This window comes from Trematomus bernacchii, unplaced genomic scaffold (assembly GCF_902827165.1).
Source record: "Trematomus bernacchii unplaced genomic scaffold, fTreBer1.1, whole genome shotgun sequence".
Taxonomy (NCBI): domain Eukaryota; kingdom Metazoa; phylum Chordata; class Actinopteri; order Perciformes; family Nototheniidae; genus Trematomus; species Trematomus bernacchii.
In genome coordinates, this window is record NW_022987567.1 from 815,072 (window position 1) to 835,047 (window position 19,976).

The following is a 19,976-nucleotide window of genomic DNA, read 5'->3' on the forward strand; positions in this document are numbered from 1 at the left end:
ATGAGTGTGTGTGTGACATTGCAAAAATGTAAGTGGGAGTGTGCGTTTACTTTTGCGCGCCATGTGTGTTTGAGAGTCGGGTCTTACACAATTCTGACAGTGTTTGCAATATTTCGCCCTCATTCTATTGCCTGTTTGTGGAGAATGTGCAATAAATCATGACTAAACATAACCAAACATAAGTGTGTGTTTATCAACAAGAGAAAGCTGTTTTCAGGGCTCTGCACATTAACAGCTGTGAATGTGACACCGAGGTTACATTGTTTCAGTTGTGCTGAAACTGCGTTCTGGCATATTATTTGACCATGAGGTCAAAAATATATATGTATAGACGTATGTTTTGGGAAACTAAGTAATAGGATTTTGAAGCCCTTTTCAAATGAAATCTATTTTGCATTGATGGAGTTCCACTTCTTTAAATCATTGATTGATCATTGAGAATCCTAGGTACTGGTATGAACAAAGAAAGATTGGTACAGGTACAAATAAAATGTACTTACATCATAATGGCTTACAGGCATAATCTAGTATTTGCAAAGCAATACATTTGTCTCTAAAACATGTCATAGTCCATTTTTTTAACCCAAATACTTTTTCATAAATGTTAAGACACAGTCAGACCTTCAACACATAAACAAAACGTTTCCTGGAAACAAGGGGGTATGCTCTTTGAGTCCCTTAAATGTTCTCGCATCAAACATCTGTGCAGACTCTTCTCATTGACATCATTGTAGCTCACAGCGAGAACAAAGAAAGGAATATGTGCAAAGTGCAAAATACAGTTATTCCCTTAAAAAAAAGATAATGTTAGTATGGCGTTACTTAAAGATCCCATGTCATGGCCATTTCTACTGATCATAATTCCATTGTTGAGGTCTACTAAAATAGATTTATACTGTGCAATTTTCCAAACTCACATTGGTTTCTCATACAGCATCTCTGTAAAGTATGTGTATTCACCGGGTATTCACTCTCTGTCCTAAACGGCTTGTTGGAGCTCCTGCCCCCCCCTCCCTGTGAGCCCAGTGTGCTCTGATTGGTCGCCACGTTGAGGCTCGTTGCTGCTCGCTGCTGTAAGGAGCAGACAGGCTTCCGTGTCGGCAATACAGCGAGAACAAGCGAAACTCATCCTGAGCACACACAAACACTCACAGCCGAAGTAATAACAATAAGTGTGGCTTGATATTGAGTAAGAAAAAGGTTTATAACGCTGTGAGCATGGGTCTGCGGAGAGCATTTCTCCGCGATCCCAACGTAGTAGCCCGAAAAACGTTTACCCATTTAAACAGTCGTGGTCGATACCTTGTTTGTTTTAAACATCATAAATACACAAACAACAATGAATACTTACAGGTTGTGTACCCGAATCTCCCGCTGGTCCAAACAAAGTAGGAACAGCATCGTTCTTCAGTGCCCTACGCTGTACATATCCGGCATGAAGCGCTGAAAGGTTTGGGAAGCTTTGTTTCGTGAAATGCTGGCAGAGGGTGCGGCCATAGCTCTAGGCGTGGCTACTGGGTATCCCTACGTAGCGATACCCAGGAAGTAAACAATGGAAAATGAGAAATCTCCAACGAGGCCTTTTGGGGGGGTCTTTTCTGTGTTAGAGTTTTACTCCCTACAGGGTGTACTTTGAGGGTTTTTGACTCTGCAGACCGTTTACATGCATAAAAACCTTCATAACACACAAGGGGACGGGTAATAACCTGATGTTCTGCATGAATGCTCGGAAATAGGACTGCATGTAACAATTTGATTCATTATCAATAAATCTGACCATTATTTCCTCGATTAATATTATCATATTGTTTTTTTTACAATGCTAGAAAAAATAAATCTAATTTCCAATTACTTTGCTTTCAGGCCATATCCCCAAACATATTCAGTTTAGTATAAAACAAATCTATTTCAGATATATATCTGGTGGTAGCAGGGCTGATTTGCTCACTATTTCTCACATACTTTTTGGTCCTACATTGTATTTTTAAAATGTAAAGATGACTATCAGAATCTAAATCCGGAAGTACAAAGGGCTCACAGACAATTCGACCGGGTTAATTAACACACATGTCCAGACAGATACACAATATGCAATTACTGGCAGAACTAGGAAGAGACAAGATGGTCGTACAAAAGCAACCCCCACATCGTCCATGAAACATTCTCAATATTGTCTTTCATAATTGTTCTTTGGAAATACACTGGTGAAAAAAAAGGAAAAAGACACACATCAAGTTTATATCAGAGAAATGACTGTGCAGACACGTACTGTAGATCTTGTAATATGTCCCCAGGCACGAAGGAAGAAAAACACTTGACAGTTGAGTTATTTCCTGCATTGTTTTTTTCTTCAAAATTAGATATCATTTGAAAAGAAAATGACACCCACTCACTTTTGAAAGCAAGGACAGAAAATAAATTATACACGCCACATTTAAATAACAGCGCCGATGGAAGTCTCTTGTCAACATCAATAATGTTTACAGCCGTGCCCATCCACTAGCTATGCTAAATTATCCACTTTAGGTAATGGTTTCCTTTCCAAGAATGAATATAAAACATCTAGGGATTAAGCCCGCAGCTAAACATGTCGCTCAGTATTTATGCACTATTTATTTGAAATATAAGAATATCACATCAGCTCTTCTGTTTTGAACCTTTCTATCATATTACTCTTCATGGTGCTCCCAGTAAAAAAACATTTTACAACCTCGGGTGGGAAGTTAGACACGAACAAGTCAGCCAAAGGTGAAATCCAGCCCCGCCAGTGGAGATTTTCAGCTTACAAGGTCTCAGGTAAGACTCCTCTGATTCATAAAGAGTGTGTATACGGAGAAAATAAATGTCTGTGAGTGTGTGTGTGAGAGACTGTGTGAGATGTAAAAGATAAGGCTTCAAACTGTCTCATCTGTTGAGGCATTTGAGGATTCTTCTGTTTTACCAAGGTTAGACAATTGGGAGAACAATTCTATAATTTCGGAATAATACATTTTAACTTCTACGTGGCTGAAAGCTTTCAAGAAACTGATAATAATACAACAAATTGGAAATATATAACGATATAAATGTGAACGTTTGAGCATCAGAGAGTGAGATGGTATGCTTTGTCTCAATTAGCATACTTTAATTGCTACACAGCCATGTTGTACACTGTTAACCCTTGCTCAGTCTCTGCTGTTATTTAGCTAGCTAGCAATGGTATCATTCGAGATACTAAAAAAAAAAAACGACAGACTGCTCGATAACCCCAATTAATTGACTGTGGCTTTTTTCAGAAAACAGTATTGAGTTAACTTCATTAAATAGTGTAAAAAACCCACATTTATTGGAATATATGGAATTCACCAGAGCAAGCGCACTCTTGCCACTTCTATTACTCAAGATGGTGATCAATGGTTAAATAGTTGGTAACCAAAACCAAAAAGAAAAGAAAGACCATCGCTTGAATTGAGTGTCCAATACTTACCAATACTTAGCATTAGTATGCACTTTAACACTCACAACAGCAAATGAAGGTACATAATCACACAAATTAACACACAGCATGAGTCGAAAAGCCAAAGACAATGAAAGTAACGGAAGGATAAGCAGAACAGAGGGATTTACAGAGACAAGCAAAGCCAGCTGAGACAAAAAGGATGCCACAGACTAACAAAGAACAGCCAGAGACATGGGGTGCGTAAACACTGGGGACGGTAAGGGTGAAAGGTGTCCCCACCTCTCTTGGCACCCCTCTACAGCTTCCTGTCTAATCCGACAGAAGCCACCATGAAATCAGCTCCCCTGCTCCCTGCCTCCTGCCTTGGGTGTAAAACCTCGGTAGAATCAAGCAGAGAGAATGACGGAAGAGCAGGGGCTGCTAATCCACCCGTCGGCCCGCATGCCCGGGGATTTGGAACTAACTCCTATCGCTTACCGTGAAAGCAGAGGAGGAGGAGGAGGAGGAGTAGGGGCCAAAGAAATGGCAATGTTCTCCCTGTGCATTGCATCACTCGCCTCTTTTCTGTCAGTCAAGCCAAGTTGCTTCTGCCTCACACTAATATCAATAACAACTCTCCCTCTGCCTTCCTTTTTCATCTTCCTTTTGCCTCTTTGTATACAGTCAGTCTCTCCATCTCTTCCTCTCCATCTTTCTCAGCAAGCTTTGTTAATACCGCTCTATCTCTAACAACACTGAGAGCCAATTTAATTCCCCGAGCAAAGCTGTGAACTTTGCTACTGCAAAATAAAGACATCCCAAAGCGTTATGAAGATGTTAGCAACCCACCCATAGGGATTTTCATAAAATATAAGGCATTTATTGCTCATACATTCATATATTTAGTACTCTAATACAAATAATCAATTCTCTTTTACAGTATCGTCTGTTTTTGGTAGATAGTATGCACAAGGAGAGTGTGGATAACATGCAAGAGTTGTATCGCCTTAAGGCAACTAAGCAATTACAGCAAATTTGACCCAGACCACTGGACCGCTAAACCCACAAAGCTGCTAAACACAGCTGCCACATACAAACAAAGTTTAGCATGCCCTGTTACATATGGAGTATTTTCTAATTCCCAAGGGAAATATAAAATAATCAATTAAAATGACTCAGTAACTAGCTTGTTCAATTAAAAGACATGGGAACTACATGGGAGCTCATGCCTGTGAATATGAAGCCTCTGCCAGCAACAAGCTAACTTAGCTTAGCAAACAACTGGGAACAGCAGGAAACAGCTATGCTAGCTCTGTTCACACATTTAATGCTCAGTAATTTGCACATTTTATCTAAAGTTGTAATCCATACAAACACAACATGTGGACATAAGTTGTGTAACAGTATGCTAACAACATTATCAATTATTCAACCTAAAGTTAATTATAATGATGATAACATGCTTCTTTTCACATTAGTTTCCTTCAAAAGTATATATTAGGTGAACTAGGCACTCTACTTAGGTACATGACTTCCTGTTTGGCCATCTTGCCACTGATAGTCTTGCTATGTTGGCAGTGGTAGTGGGGTGTACATAGAATTCGGAGTGTTACAGAAGCATCTGATTGGATTAATAACGAGTTCACTGATTAGTGATTGGCTGCCGGTAGGCGCAAGCTGGCAAGAGGATGCCTCAGGAATTAAAAAGGGAGAGTGCAATGGAGAAAAGTAAGAGAAACCCTTTTTTTTTCAAAGTAGATAGGTGTGAAATGAGAAATCTTCATGCTCGAGGTACACCACATCAGGGTGCTCTCTCTATTTAAAAGTTGGAGCCTGAGATCGAAGCTGTTAAGTTAGGGAGTTCTACTCACCCAGAAGAGATTGGACTTGTCACTTTGACCCAGAGTAATATTGTCAATCTAAAAGAAGCAACACCATCTGAGTAACAGGAAAGAAGCAGCAGTAGTAGCTGTTAACATTGAGAATAGGGTAATACATTTCATTGCAAAGCTTTAAAAGTGGTAGCTCTTAAAAACCCATGTTTTGATCTTCTAATACACTATCTAAACTTATTCAATATTCTTTCTTCATGTTGTTTCAACTTTAGTTTAGTTTCTATACTGTTTTGTAATTGACCTTGCAGAAGTGAATATGTGCATTGAATCCAGCATATTGTGACTTAGCCGAGCCCAGTGGTGCACTGCAGATCTCATCCCGTAGCTAATTAATATCAGCCATCTGCTAAATCCATTCGCCCCGCCATCAGCCATATTGTTCTGTTTTGACATTGTATTTGTGATTCTTTGCCCTGCTGTCTGTTTCCTTTCCGTTCTGTATTTCTTTGCATTTTTCAGTTTGTCTTTTGTTCCTGTTTATTTCCACCTGTCTGTTTCTCTGCTTTGTGTTTTATACCATTTTTATTTTTTTTTATTTTGCCATCCTCATTGGCTTACCCAAAGTATCCCTTGTTTTTCTGAAAAAACGCAATGGAAATCCTTTATTTTGGAGTGGATCATAAATGACAGCCTACACATGTCTGCATTCTCATTGAACCAGAACTATCCACATGTCTACAAACCACTACGAGTATCTAAACACAATTTTCTTTTACAATTACACTCATTTGACTCTTTACTTTCTCTCCTATTGTTGCAAAACATGACTCTCCGTCAGACTTCATGTCACGCCTATTTTCTCATTTGCTGGGGTATGAAATGTTCCCCACATAGTGCTTTCCTTTCCACATAAATAGGCAAACACAACACACGCATGCTAAAATGGCTCCATTCACCGGGTGGTTGAAGTGACGTTTGGTAACAATATCGGTGAGGTATGACATCCATTATAGCTCCTTTTATGGAGCAGCTAAGCAGTTATATCCATCACAGAGGGGTTGTTTTGGGGGTTGGTGGGTGATGCGGTGCGGGGATTGTAAAAGGAGATGAAAGGAAACTAAACGGCAATGAAGAAAGGATATGTGAATATACAGAGACAGGAAATGTGACGTGTGATTTAGAAGGAGAGTCGGAAAAGGTCAGCTAAAGAAAAAATCAAATTGTAAGAGATAACATAATACCAAAGAGCTTTATTCAGCTCTGCTCACTAGAGTAGAAAGACAGTCTGCCAATATGGTTGTGATCGGGCCCTTAACAGAAAACATCAGAATTTCTCTGATTGTTTGCGATTACAGATAAGTGTAGTGTTTTCGCAAAGATCCATTTGTTTTGATAAAGACTTATCCCCCTCCCCAAGAGAGAGGTAAAAAGAGGCTAAGTGAGAAAAAAAATAGGCCGAGATAGAATGGAGGGTGATGAGGGATAGGCTCTCTTTGGTATTAGATCAGTTGATGTGAATGCCAAATGATTCCCTTACTCTTGTGTCTACTGTAGCTCATTGCTCGTCACCCATACTTCCTTCTTAGACATTTTATCTCCTTTCTTTCTTTTGATTTACTTCACTATATATCTACTTTTTGATTCCTTTCTCTCAACTCTCTTCCTACGCTGACCTCTTTTTCTCCATCATCCCCTTTTCACTTTCTTCTTCCATTCCTCTTTGCCTCTCTAACTCAAAACAGTTTCAGACTCCTGGCAGGAGTAGAGGCAGTCGCCAATCAAAAATTTGTTCATGAGGTTATCTTCGCTGTACCCTCTTTCTAGTTTCCAAGAGTTAACAACTGATTCTCAAAGACCATATAGATCCAGGCAACATCTCCTTCAGAGCTAGACTAAAGCTGCACATGCAAATGAAAAATAAATGTTATCAGCCTAATAGTTGGGCTGCGGCAAAGTTTCCAATCCTCACTTTACATCCAACCCATTTGTCCAAATCTCGCCCAGTCAGACATCTTTCTCGTCAAGCTCGCTGAAAAACTGCAAGAACATCTCAGCAAAATGTTTGGATAATGAGAGATTGGATCTCATTGGATGCTCTAGCTGAGAAATACCCACTTCCAGGAATGACACATGTGGCTCTCCTTACATAATGAAGTCGAGTCATGTACTGGAATTTCCCCAAATGTTGTGTGACCTTGTCAAGGTGTACTATAGCTATGCTAGGATATTTAACAAATGAAGTACTTAAACATCTTCTAAACTTACACAAATTAAATTGGATTGCAATTCAAAAGTCAAACACTTATACTTAAATAATGTTCAACATAACACAATTCTGCTTATATAACTTAAGTACATTGGTAGAATGACCATCATGTGTTTGCAAAAAAGAGGTCAGCATAATGCCCTGTTATCCATCAGAGTCTTTCTTTTAATGCAAAACAAAGGCCAATTATCGTTGATGATGACCCACATTAGTTTCCTGTCACCAAGATTCCTCTGGGATTATCAGGGGACGAATCAAAAGGTCATGTCAGGATTGCGCAAATCGCTGAAAGGTTTTCTCCTAATAAATGATGGTGCTATTCATCTCAAGCATGTTCATATAAATCTATCATGTAGCATTGGTAACTGTCTCCTGTTAAATTAAGAGCTTCCTGAACGTTACGCTGTGAAATGTTGGTGCCGGAAAACAGAATTAAATCTGAATACTAAATTAGTCCCTGTGGGAATTAAGAGAGAGCTAAGAAGTAGCTAAATACTTTGCAACATATTGAGTACTTAAAGTGTCATAGCAGGAATGAAGTGGTATTCCAACAGGACATTTTAAAGAGGACTGTAATCTCTTTAATGCAGAGGATTACCTCTTCTGTAAACAATTGTACATAAGCATAACGTATGGACAGCCAATGGTTTCTATAATTTTTTGCAGAAGTTTGAAAGCTGTTTTAGGGCAGGTGATGCATCCTCCCTTTTCTTTGGCAAATCGATAACTTCATAACTTAAGACAGCATCAACAAATGTATCTTTAGGTGTAGGTGATTCAAAAGGACCATTAACTAAGTTGCAATGCCTTACATTACAATACATAAACTTGAATCTAATCTCTTCCACAAAGCACTAATATCCCAAAATACATTCAGCACCAATCTGCAAAAACTATTATTTTGGAAATGTCATCCAACATTGTCTTTGTTAGGCTTCCGTTCCTTTGCTCAAACCCCTCACAGCTGCCGTGGAAGGAAGGAATAAACACATTAGTGTGGAAATAAGATAGCATGCCAGAGCATATGGAGAATCCATGCCCATCACACATCACCCTCTTAAAAAGGAGAGATGTTTCCATCGACGGGTAAAGCGGGGAGAGCCCCTTTCACCTTGAAATGTGCTGCGTTTCGCTCTAATCTTCTTTCCTCCTTAAAAAAAATTACCTTTCTGAAGGGCGCTGGGGTTCAGGGAATCAATAGATCACTCAGGCTGCAAATGTATTATCTTACAAAGGAAAGGGGGGAGGAATAGGGAAGCAGAGGAGAGGAGGGGAAGATGATGGAGGGAGGGTGCTGGAGAGTGGAAAGAAAGAAGAAAGGAAGGAGGAGAATGTGGAGGAAGTGAAGGCTAAAGGGTAAATAGGGTGAGAGAGCTGTTGGACGTTAGATGAATCATGCTACGGAAGGATGCAATTTTTTGACAAATCGAGCTTAAAGAAGAGAGGAAAGCAAGAGGAAAGAGGTAGATTAACATTACCAGGTAGCTGTTAAGGTAAGGGATACAAAATGAGAATGAGGGAGAAGAAAATGAAATGAGAAGATTGGGTGTTAAACAAATAATAGTACATGTGAAGGACTATAAGAATGAGATTACAAGAGAGACAGGAAGAAGCTGGTTGTGAGCTGAGAGGAGTATTGAACTATATAATTGCATCAAACTGTCCAAAAAAGTTCTAGATGATATTAATTACAAAACAGTTACAAATTGAAGTTTTATCCCCGTTTCACTGCAACTCATCCTCTTGAAGTCCGGAAGGTTTAAAAATGCCTTTTCCACTGTGACTGTATATGGAAGTAAAACCGTGACAGTCTAGCCAGTAGACTGTACAGGGATTTGTCACAGTCCAGTAGCAGTAACAGGAACGGTCAGCCAAATGAAGACGTACGGACGGAAAATGGTTTGATTTGAAGTTCACTGAGAGGCGGCAGACAAGCAGGCAGAAATGACAGGAATGCAAAAAAGTTGCAACAATAATGATTTCACAGGAAACAGTGTGAGTGAATCACTTAGCACAACAATTTGTGGCAATTTTTGGGGGAGTAAACTGCATTTCCTAGGCTGTTAGATTGTGAAATGTATGATTTGGTCAAATGTGTTGTATGTAGGAAAGATAAGTAGGAAACAATCCTACTTTATAGCCTCCTCTATGCCTTTATTCACAGTTATATGTGTCTTTTTCTGCATCACATTTTTTAATTGGTGCTATTTATTCTTTTGAATAAGGTTGAGTCAATTATCTTAACATTTAAATACGATTCGGATTAATTAACAGAACCACATAGGTATGAAGAAAACAAATAATACCAGAACACTTTTGATACATTAATCACACTATCACACACATTTACGTTATATAACAGCTTTTTGGGAAATGAAGGAATAACGGGAGCTCCAACACTTTTTTACAACAGTGTGTTCAAGGTTTTCAGTGATGTCATTATCTCCCTCCCTTATCTTTGTGATTTCACATGCACTCACTCGAAGAAAAAAAAAAACGATCTACCTGTAACTGACATGGAGGGCAACTCACACAGACCCGCTCACACGCATGCACATTCAAGCACACAGCCCTCACTCCACAGAGCAGACAGATCAATACAGTCTCATTTCACACCTTGTGCAACCAGAGTTCTCCATTGCCCAGGCAGCAAAACCACGGCAACAGATATCATTTTGATTCGGGAGAAAGGTAGACGGGGCTTGGGTGACATAAATAAAGTATAAATGGGAGGAGGAAAACAGATACAGCGTTTTCGCCTCTGGTTAAATCATTTTTTGTGTGATATTTGATCGGTAAATGATCAGAAAGTCAAGTGTTTAGAGTCCAAAACAGCTAACTCTTTTGAGTGTTGCAATAATTACGTGTTTTTGTTGGCCAACACGGAAGTTAGCAACGCAAGCACTCCCTCGCCAAACGCCAAAACGTATATTTTCATTGGATTTTGTAAACAAACTACATCAAGGTCACATGACTTCACATCAACAATGCTATGCTAAAGGCAAAATAGTTTTCTGCGTTATTATGACGTTAGTATGTTTGAGTCAAATGTTAGCAACCACCGCCTTTTTTAAGACACGTAAAAGCTTCAGACATTCAGCAGTGGAGTATTTACTGACATATATTATGTCTTAGGACAAAACATCTTGTAAGCTTGTATCAACCTCAGACCTTATTTCTGAAAACGTTCAAAAAACTAGAAGCACTAAAATGCTAACCCATTTCTGGGTTTCGGGACTCATACCTGCACCATTCAATTACCATGTTTCCGACATTGACATTAATCTTTCTCCAAATCGCCTTTTCTACATATGTTTTTCCTCCTGTTGTCTGTTCTTTCTACATTTTTATACATAAGCTTAGTTTTATCCATCTGCAGCTTACAATAAATAAAGCAGCAGATAAGGGTTAGAGTCTTACTGTACACCACTAGCAATACAAGCAACTCATGGGAAAGTCGTGTTAGTGCTCTTACAGCAATCCTTTGAACCTAATAATCATCTTAGAGGGAAGTTAAATCGAGTAAGTCCTCTCCCTGCAGTTCATCTCAAGTGACAAATAAAGTGAGAACAACAGCAAGCAGGTGGAATTGCCTTGGGTTTAATCTTTGTGTCACGTTTCTCTGTTAGCGAGGAACACGTGCACAGAATGTGTCCTTGCATAGCCCTTCCATTCCTCAACGTGCACGTTCGTAGTGTGCGCACACCTCGTCCCTCAATAGCCCACTTCACATTGGCTCCACTCCAAAAGCTGCAGAGTTTAGCAATCAATAGATATATATGTGTGTGTGTGAGTGTGTGCGAGTAATGGAGTGGAATCTGACAGCGATTGTCAGTCATCTCACGCGGCTACGAAATAGAATCTAAAATGGGAGCTCCAAAAAGCATATGCCTCCATTTGTTTCGTATGAATGTTTTTGAGAGCTGGCGAGAATTTTGATTAACATCCATCTCGGCATCGCCTTGTTTCGGAGCCACCTCCAAACAATAAAAACCATTACAGGCACTTTGCTGTACACCAGTGAACGTTTTTCATCCCATTGTGCGGGATAACAACACGGCAAGATTACTTTTGTTCAGCCATTATTCATCCTTTTATGTTGCCATTCTTTTCGGTGAATTACCTTGTAGCTCATCTTTCATGAGCTGGTATCCTGCTTTGTGTGTTTATTCTTTTCATTCTCAGCTTTTTTGTCATGTTTATTGACTTTGAGCGGGATGTTACCCCAAGCACTGGTGCCATTTACAGCTCTAACTTATTTACCTGTGTAACAGTCGGTCATTTATTTTGCTGTTTTCAAAACTTGACTTCATAGATTCATACTTTTAATCTTTTTTTAATTAAATACAAACATCACCTTGACTGAAACATTCACAGCTTGTAATTAACTGCTGTCACGACTAACACAGACCTTTAGAGGCACATATTGATTACATTTCATAAAGTGGTGCGTTTTGGGATATTATTTGCTGGTAGAGATGTTTCTTGCTGTAGGCTGACTGACAGAAAGGGAGAGTTTAATACAATTATGGCAATTAAAGTTTTCATATTTAAATTAAAACTTGATGACGTCCAATGTGCTTTGAGATGAGCGTCTTCTAGGTTTGCTCACTCGATCATAGAGTCAGAATCTTTTTGTGGAGCCAATGAAACAACATATTGTAACTGATATGCTAAGGGGCGGGGACATCTCTAAGCGGTTGACCAATCACAACAGAGCCAGCCAGCTAACCAATCAGAGCAGACTGGGTGGAAAGAGGTGCGGCAGCACAGGCAGTTTGAACAAATGAAAACCTTTTTAAACATTAAAGCATGGAAACATGTCACAGTAGAGGCACAGAATACATATGAACTTAGCATATTAGGGCGCCTTCAACAGTCAGCCAAAAAAAAGAAACGAAAACAAGCCCCATTGAACCCATATTGAATGATATATTGATATAGTCCATCATAGAACAGGAACTCCTGCTTTTTACATCCCATATGTACTCAATCAGTTTTCTTATTCCCCCCCAGAAAAGTTCTGAACATCTGTTTTTTAAAACCGGACTAGACAGTTTGAGAAGAAGCGAAATGTAAGTCATTCCAAATATTTGTTTCGGAATGTCTTCAGCTCATTATCAGTCGGTAAATAAGTTTCATCTTGCTCTTGAACTTTCAAATATGCATACCATCATGTGCTGATTAATGTCACAATCTGAAAATGGGTTGATTTCTCGAGTTACGCCCATGTTTTTCTGCTAGTCAACAGTGCTTAACATCATTTTGGCTCGGCTCCAGAGTCATTAAATGTTTCCCACTGGTGGGTGACAGTTATTAGTCGGTTCAAAATGAGATGCGCAAAACAGAACAAACCCCCAGGATCCCAACAATATATTTATTTGTTCCATTTCTTGTTTTGACATTTTCATGTGAATAAAACCCACCCACAGATGTTAAATATCTCCGATAAAGCCCAACCCCACTGCCATGATCACTATTCAGGATTCAAGAAAATGTTATTCCCTTTACTTTTTTTAAAGTGTATTCTTCCAGTGTGGGTTGTTCGGGAGTTCTTTCTTGGGTGGTTAAGATATTTGGCTGGGCGTCGCGGGAGACCAGAGTTTCCAAACCCTGTGTGAGAACATTTTCGAATGTTGAATATCTAAGTGATGTTGCATAACGGTCTTAAATTAGTTCATGATAATCGGTAGATAAACACAGTTACATAAACTGCACACAGGCATCAATCTGTTTGTATATGTGTGTGTCTATGTACATTTGACTTTTTTCCCCATTCACTTACAATTCTTCACCCCCTTCTCACATTTTAGTCTTTTTTTCTCATCTTCTTTTTGTCTAACTTCATCTCTGTCTTCATTTCTCCCTAATATTTTGTTTTTCTCTCCCTCCCTACCTCTCTTTCTGCTGTTGTGTTTGCGTTCATTTTGTTTTGACAAGCGTGGGCGCTATTTTTCGAAGCACCGATGATACGAAATTTCCCCAAAGCAGGTCATTTAGATGCAGCTAGGTTGGATGGAAAGTGTGAGTAAAGCGGCCAAACCTTTATAACTGATTGCATTACTAATAAACAATGAAAGGCCACAAGCAAATTGGTAGAAGTGTGTGTTTGTGTGTGTGTGTGTGTGTGTTTGTGTGTGAGTGTAAGAGAGAACAAATGGGAAAACAATGCCTGTGGCTGTGTCAAGACCTCGATGAGTCAAGTAAAGCAAATGTTCACATACACACATTTTGTTGTGCAGTGTTCAATCACACCTCCTGTTGGTGACATCAGATTATTTTCTTTACCCTTTAAGATTGACTTTTCTGCTTTGTGTTCCGTAATTTACTTTTTCACTGAAGCCTACAGTAATCCCCCCTGCACGAAAACAGCCTCTTATTCAAAATGACCACTTACCTAGCTATCACAACAAATAAATATCTTAATTTGTTCCTTCTACAATATGGGGTCATAAGGGTAAAACCAATTTCAGCGGTATAATAAGAATTCTGATGATTACTCAAAAAGCACCTCACGGGAAATTAAAATATACATTTTAACCTTTATTTATTCAGGTAATGTAGACTGAGCCTGTGCATTTCCCTTTTAGCAATGCTTTGATTTACATTATTGCTGCTGTGCATATTAACAACTGGGAAACGGCATGTCGATAGAGTAGTATTTCTTTATGTCCCTGCACAACTCAATTAAAAAAGCCCTATTATGCTTTTTCGGGTTTACTGTTTCCTGTATGGCTGTTATATATGTTTTTGTGTATGTGAATGGTCTGCATAGGCTTAATTACTAATTCCCCCCGCCCGGAAAGCCTCCAGTAGACGTGTCTGTTTACTTCCGTTACATAGTGACATCACTTTGACTCGCACTTCTATTGGCTAGGATAAGGGTTCGGACCAATCAGAGCAGACTGGGCTCTGGTTTCAGACAGAGGGTGAAAAACGTTGCTGCAGCACAGGCAGTATGAGACAAATACATAACTTTTTGAACATTAAAACATGTCACAGTAGAGGCACTACATAAAATATTAACCTAAAATAGCATTATATGTATATTATATCCATATCAACACATATCTGATAACAAATAAAAAATGTATGGAATAAAAACCAATTGCAATATATATCAAGAAAGAAAATGTTAAGTATGCATTAAAGCTTTACTGTTGTCCACCACAGGGTAGATCGGGGTACAGTGCCTCGCTGATGTGTGTCTTAGGAGAAAGGGAGCTGTCACTCATTTGTCACGTGTCACTCCCCCCCCTGACTTACAGCTAATATGCCTTCATTTTTCATTTGAGAAACAATCCAAATATCCATCTCCAAGAGGAGCTTTACCAGCTTCAGTCCTTCTATATGATGACTAATTTACTTTGGCATTACACACTGCAGCTGATTCTCATTCAGAGGTTGTCACCGTCCCTGCTTGCTCATCGGCGTATCATCGTCGTGGCGATTCCTCCGGGAAGCTCAGCTCTCTCTGCTGTGTGAAAATGGGAAATGCTGTTATCAGCGTTTACTGGAGGACACGGGAGAAAGAGAGAGGAGAGGGAAGGCCTGGGGAAGAATGATAGTGAATGACAGAGGTGACAGCGCACGAGTGGAGAATATAGAAAGGTTGAGGAAACTCGGAGAGGATGACTGATAGGAGAGCAGCAGGTGGAAAGAGAAGGAAAAGGAAGACAGCCAGCTCGAGTTAAAATGTTGAATTATAGCGCTGCCGGGAGAAACATGAAATAAGAGAAGACAGAGACAGACTTGCCTACAGGGCATGTGGCGGAGTGAGAGCGTTGACTGAGATAATGAATGGCTCTCCGTAACACACACACGGTGAGTTTAGATAATGACATCAGTGTTAAGTCAGCGATGACTAGTGTCCTCCAGAATAGTGCTGCTCAGCATTCGATGACTCTTCCTGGGGCGACTACATAAGTGTGATGTAAGATGACTTCCTGGGTGCTCAGCAGGTTTTCAGTGCATGCAGTTCACTCGTTTTATTCCGCGGAGCAGATCTAGCATACGACTTTAATGACGTGTCGTTTTTCTTTTTTTCGCATCTTAAGTAGAAGTGTCAAGGCTGGCATTGACCTTGATAAAGTGTCCTTAACGAGACACTGTGATTCGCATCTACTCAAATTTACACAAAATGGGATCTGGCTGGAAAATGATGTAATTGTGTGTGTATATTTTTTAAATACATGCATTTAATCACCCATCAAAGAGGGGAGGTGTTTTTTTTTATTCAGTTCAGCATTAAGGTGCCTGCAAATAATCCTAACATATCACACTGCTTCTCAAAGCCTCTAATTTCAAGTTTGGGTTGAAGCCTCAAAACACATCCTAGGACTCTTACTTGTTTGCAAAGTTGTTTATGAGTTAAATATATCATTTTTTTGTATTAAGGATCGAGTGATTATCATTGTCAAGATTCAGCATTATTATAATTATCTGAATCGACAAATACAAATAATCAGCGACTTTGGTTCTGATGCTTTGTCACAAGTCATTACTTTAACACTAGAACCGCCAACGGGTACATTTTACCCGCAGCTGTTTTTTGATTGTATGTAACTTTTTTTCAATAAAATATTAAAGTCTCCCAGTCCGTGACTTTTCCTGAAAGTGTGTTATGTAGCACCCTCTGTTGTTAAAAATGGTCAATATGAAGTCAGATTGAAAAAATCGCCCAAAAAATTGCCATTTATACCTATATCCGCCAGCGGGTAATATTTAACAGATAGAAAATGCAGCGTAAACATGACGTGTTGCTATAGCAACGCCTTTTGTCTACTGCGGTTCCTTATAGATAGAGAGATAGATTGAGAGATAGATAGATGGATATATATATATATATTGATAGATAGATAGATAGAGAGAGAGAGAGAGAGAGAGACAGATAGATAGTTATAGATAGTGTAACATCTTGGCGAATACAAGATCTCGGATGACTGAGCTCACGTTGAGGACGTACTTGTGTGCAGGTTAGGTGCCAGCTGAATAAAGATGGACACTCGGAATGAGAGAAGTAGTCCGCGTCGTCTGTTTATGTAGACAATTATATGTCCATAGAACAGAACATTACAGATAGATCGATAGATAGTTATAGATAGATAGAGAGATTTGTACCTAAACAAAACACAAGTCTAACACCAAGTGTTTAAATCAGCACTGGTAGCGATATTTTATACTTCATGCTATCTGCACAAACTATATCATATGAAAAGCTGAGAGTCCACAGATTCTATTGGTATAAGTTTCATCCCTGTGCGATCAAAACTCACTGTTCTGCATGATAAATAAAAGAACATTGTACCTTGAAAATCAATAGCGGGTAAATGTTACCCGTTGGCGGTTTTAGGTATACAGCGACCTCTGGCGGTTCTAGTGTTAAGGTCTCACTTGATGCCCCGCCCACAGCACTTTTTGATTGGTCATGTCACGAGTGTTAGCATATCAACACCTATCAAGTTGTTTAGGTCTATTTCAATAAAAGTGTAATGCATATAATAGTTATTTATATATGTTATTGGGCTATATTACAGGAGATGCAGAACATTACAAAAAAACTGCTCATTTATAAAAAAGCACAATATTAATTATTGAAGTCTAATTTTTGTTGCAAGCTAGAGAAGCAAAGACACAGATGCCCTTGAACACTTTTTTTTCAAATCTCTTTAAAATGTCATTTTCACGCTTAAATCATTTCCATCTAAGAACTCTCTCACACACACACACACACACACACACACACATACACATACACATACACACACACACACACACACACACACACACACACACACACACACACACACACACACACACACAACTATTTATGTCTTGTATTTGCTCAGAAAGAGGCAACATACACTTAAGTGTACTTACGTGAATGCTCCAATATAGTTAGAGTGTTTATCTGGTTACTGAGGTTCTCGGCCACCCAACTTACACTGCGTGTGCTTACTTACAATATGATGAGTGTGTGTGTGGGGCCTACATGGCGTGTATATATACCAGTGCGTTCAAGGTTAAGTGCATATTTGTCTGCATCTTATCCACAACTTTTTTTATTGTTTCCCGTAATGTGCATGTATGTGTTTTCTACACTGTGTCTAGCAGTGTGTGTGTGTGTGTGTGTGTGCGCAGTACATGTCAGGGTTTGATTGCTAGGCCACCCAACGAATAGACAGACCTACATGAAGGTGATAGGAATCAAATCTACAAATAGCCGCCTGTGGTAGTGTGTGTGTGCGTGTGCACGTGCATGCGTGTGTATGCCTGGTCTATGCTGCTACTGTATCCTATGTATTTACTAAAGAGGCTTGGCAAACAAGTTGAGTAAACATACTGCTTTTAGTTTCCAACACAAGCTCACACACACACACACACACACACACACACACACACACACACACACACACACACACAAGTATCTTTCTCACACTGACACACTAATGCAATAAGGAGAATGTGTGTTTGTCTTTCAGTTTTAGCTCTGTGTGCAACTCTTGCTCCCCTTACCCTTTTCTATCACTTTATTTACTTTTCCATACATTTCAAACACATTGTGTTAATATATTGCAAACACCCATTGTAAGATTGTCAGTTTTTAAATAAGTTTTTAAACCTTAGAGAAGGGGTTATTTGTCGTCAAGGTTATACCATCTTTTTGTGTTCTCTTCCTCTATCCAAGATCTGAATGCTTTGTGGAAAGAAAACCTTTGGACTGAAGGAAATCTCACATGGGCAGCACACAAATCATAACTCACTGTGTTTATGTAGTGCATTTAAAACCCTCAGTTTCACCAGCTGAATATTAAATCCTAGTTTCCTCCACAGAGGCTCCATTTGATCCTCAGCAAACTTGTTTTCCACCATCCACACACGCTGTATTTGCACTACAGTAGTAACATGTTCCCAGGCTGAGGGGTTAAAACCTGCCTGGGTGAAAGCCAAGAGCCGGCCGGACCCTGCTGGATACTTGACATTTATTTATTTACAGAAGAAAGAAATGCCTCAGTATTTTTCAGTCACGCCTGCACGGCGGTCAGAGGAATAGGCAATTAGACGACTATAACACCCTTCATCCAAGCTCATTATTCACATCACAGAAGTGTTTGTAGATGTTAGATATCAGCGTTTCAGAGAGTCATATTGTAATTATGCGTTTGGTGAATGAATTCCATGGCAACAGAGCTCAACTGATTTTACACATGAGGTCTGTTGGCAAGTCTTTGGGAGAACTACTACATACGGGGAAACAAAGCTGATACGAAGCCCTTCGTGACTCCAGAGGGAGCCGAGTGAAGTCTGAGAAAGGAGGACTTTTGAGTCGGTGTCGCTCTGTGCGGAAGAGAATATAAAAGTTTGAAAAAAAATATCTGGGGGTGGGAAAGAAGTGAGTTTACCGGACCCCTGTAGACTGATCCTTTTCTCCACCTGATGCTATACTGTAGCATGTCGTGGCTACTTCAATCCAGGATGTTGGCATTTTTATAATCCATTATGTCTGCAACGGAAAATTAATGAAGACTTAATTAAGAACAATTCAGATAAATACGTGAGTCATTTATGTAAATGAATGAGTGGCTGTACCCTAATGAGATAGTATTGATACAAATTGGATCGGCTTGTTCAAGACAAACAATCATCTGTTCCCTCCTTTTACTTCAACTTGCCGGGTCACAAGGATGCTTCGTGTAGAAGGTTCACTCTGCGACACAGTTTCCAGGCTCTTGCTCTTTTTTTTCCCCATGGTATTGTCAGCATTCAGATTTAGAATCAGGTTAATTGCCAAGGATTTCCCCGGGTGCTTTACATGTGCACACATAAACACAGTAAGAGGATTTAACAAAAAACTTTAAATTGCTTATTAAAGGTGTGATACTATAACGGTTACTGTTTATTTGGGTTTTTGTAACTTAAGACCCTTTTTTGCTTTAGAATAGGATTCATGGATTTCTAAACAAGACATTCATTTCCAATAGATATTCTCATAAGTTTATGCCCTAACCGCATTTACTTTCTATTCCATGTAGGAATAACACCTTATAGGTACAGATGGCATCATGTAGCACCCTGCTGCTAAACATGTTACTCTGAGTTGTTTACTAACAGAAGGTTAAGGTCGATAGTATTGAATTAGGGAAAGGTAAGGCAGCGTGTGTGTGTGTGCATACATGTGTGTGTTTGTGTGTGGTGAGTGTGTGCATACATATGTGTGTTTGTGTGTGTTTCATACACCGTGGGCAAGCCCTCAACTCTGTTTCTGATTAACTCCCTGCAAAAACACCTCTGTTCGGCACATCACAGTCCGTACATCACACACACGCACACACACACACACGCACACACACACATGCTGCACAGCTCCTGGAGGCTCCCTGTTCACACAGGGGAGTCTACACCCATCATTCAAAGCCTTATAGACCTTAAGAATGCTGACACACACTCACACACACGG

The 19,976-nt window shown here is 39.5% G+C and overlaps 1 protein-coding gene across 2 annotated transcripts in view; it reads left to right on the top strand.

The window, feature by feature from the left end:
* The window catches only part of cntfr (ciliary neurotrophic factor receptor), a 219,461-nt gene that overhangs the window by 58,653 nt on the left and 140,832 nt on the right, over positions 1–19,976 (top strand). Inside the window, exon 1 of one of the 2 annotated variants that reach the window (XM_034125971.1) lies at positions 2,778–2,796. The exons of the other annotated variant lie outside the window; for it this stretch is intronic. The gene's annotated coding sequence lies outside the window, so the exon portion shown is untranslated. Of the gene's footprint in view, positions 1–2,777; positions 2,797–19,976 lie in introns of those variants that run through there. 2 annotated transcript variants of the gene reach the window in all.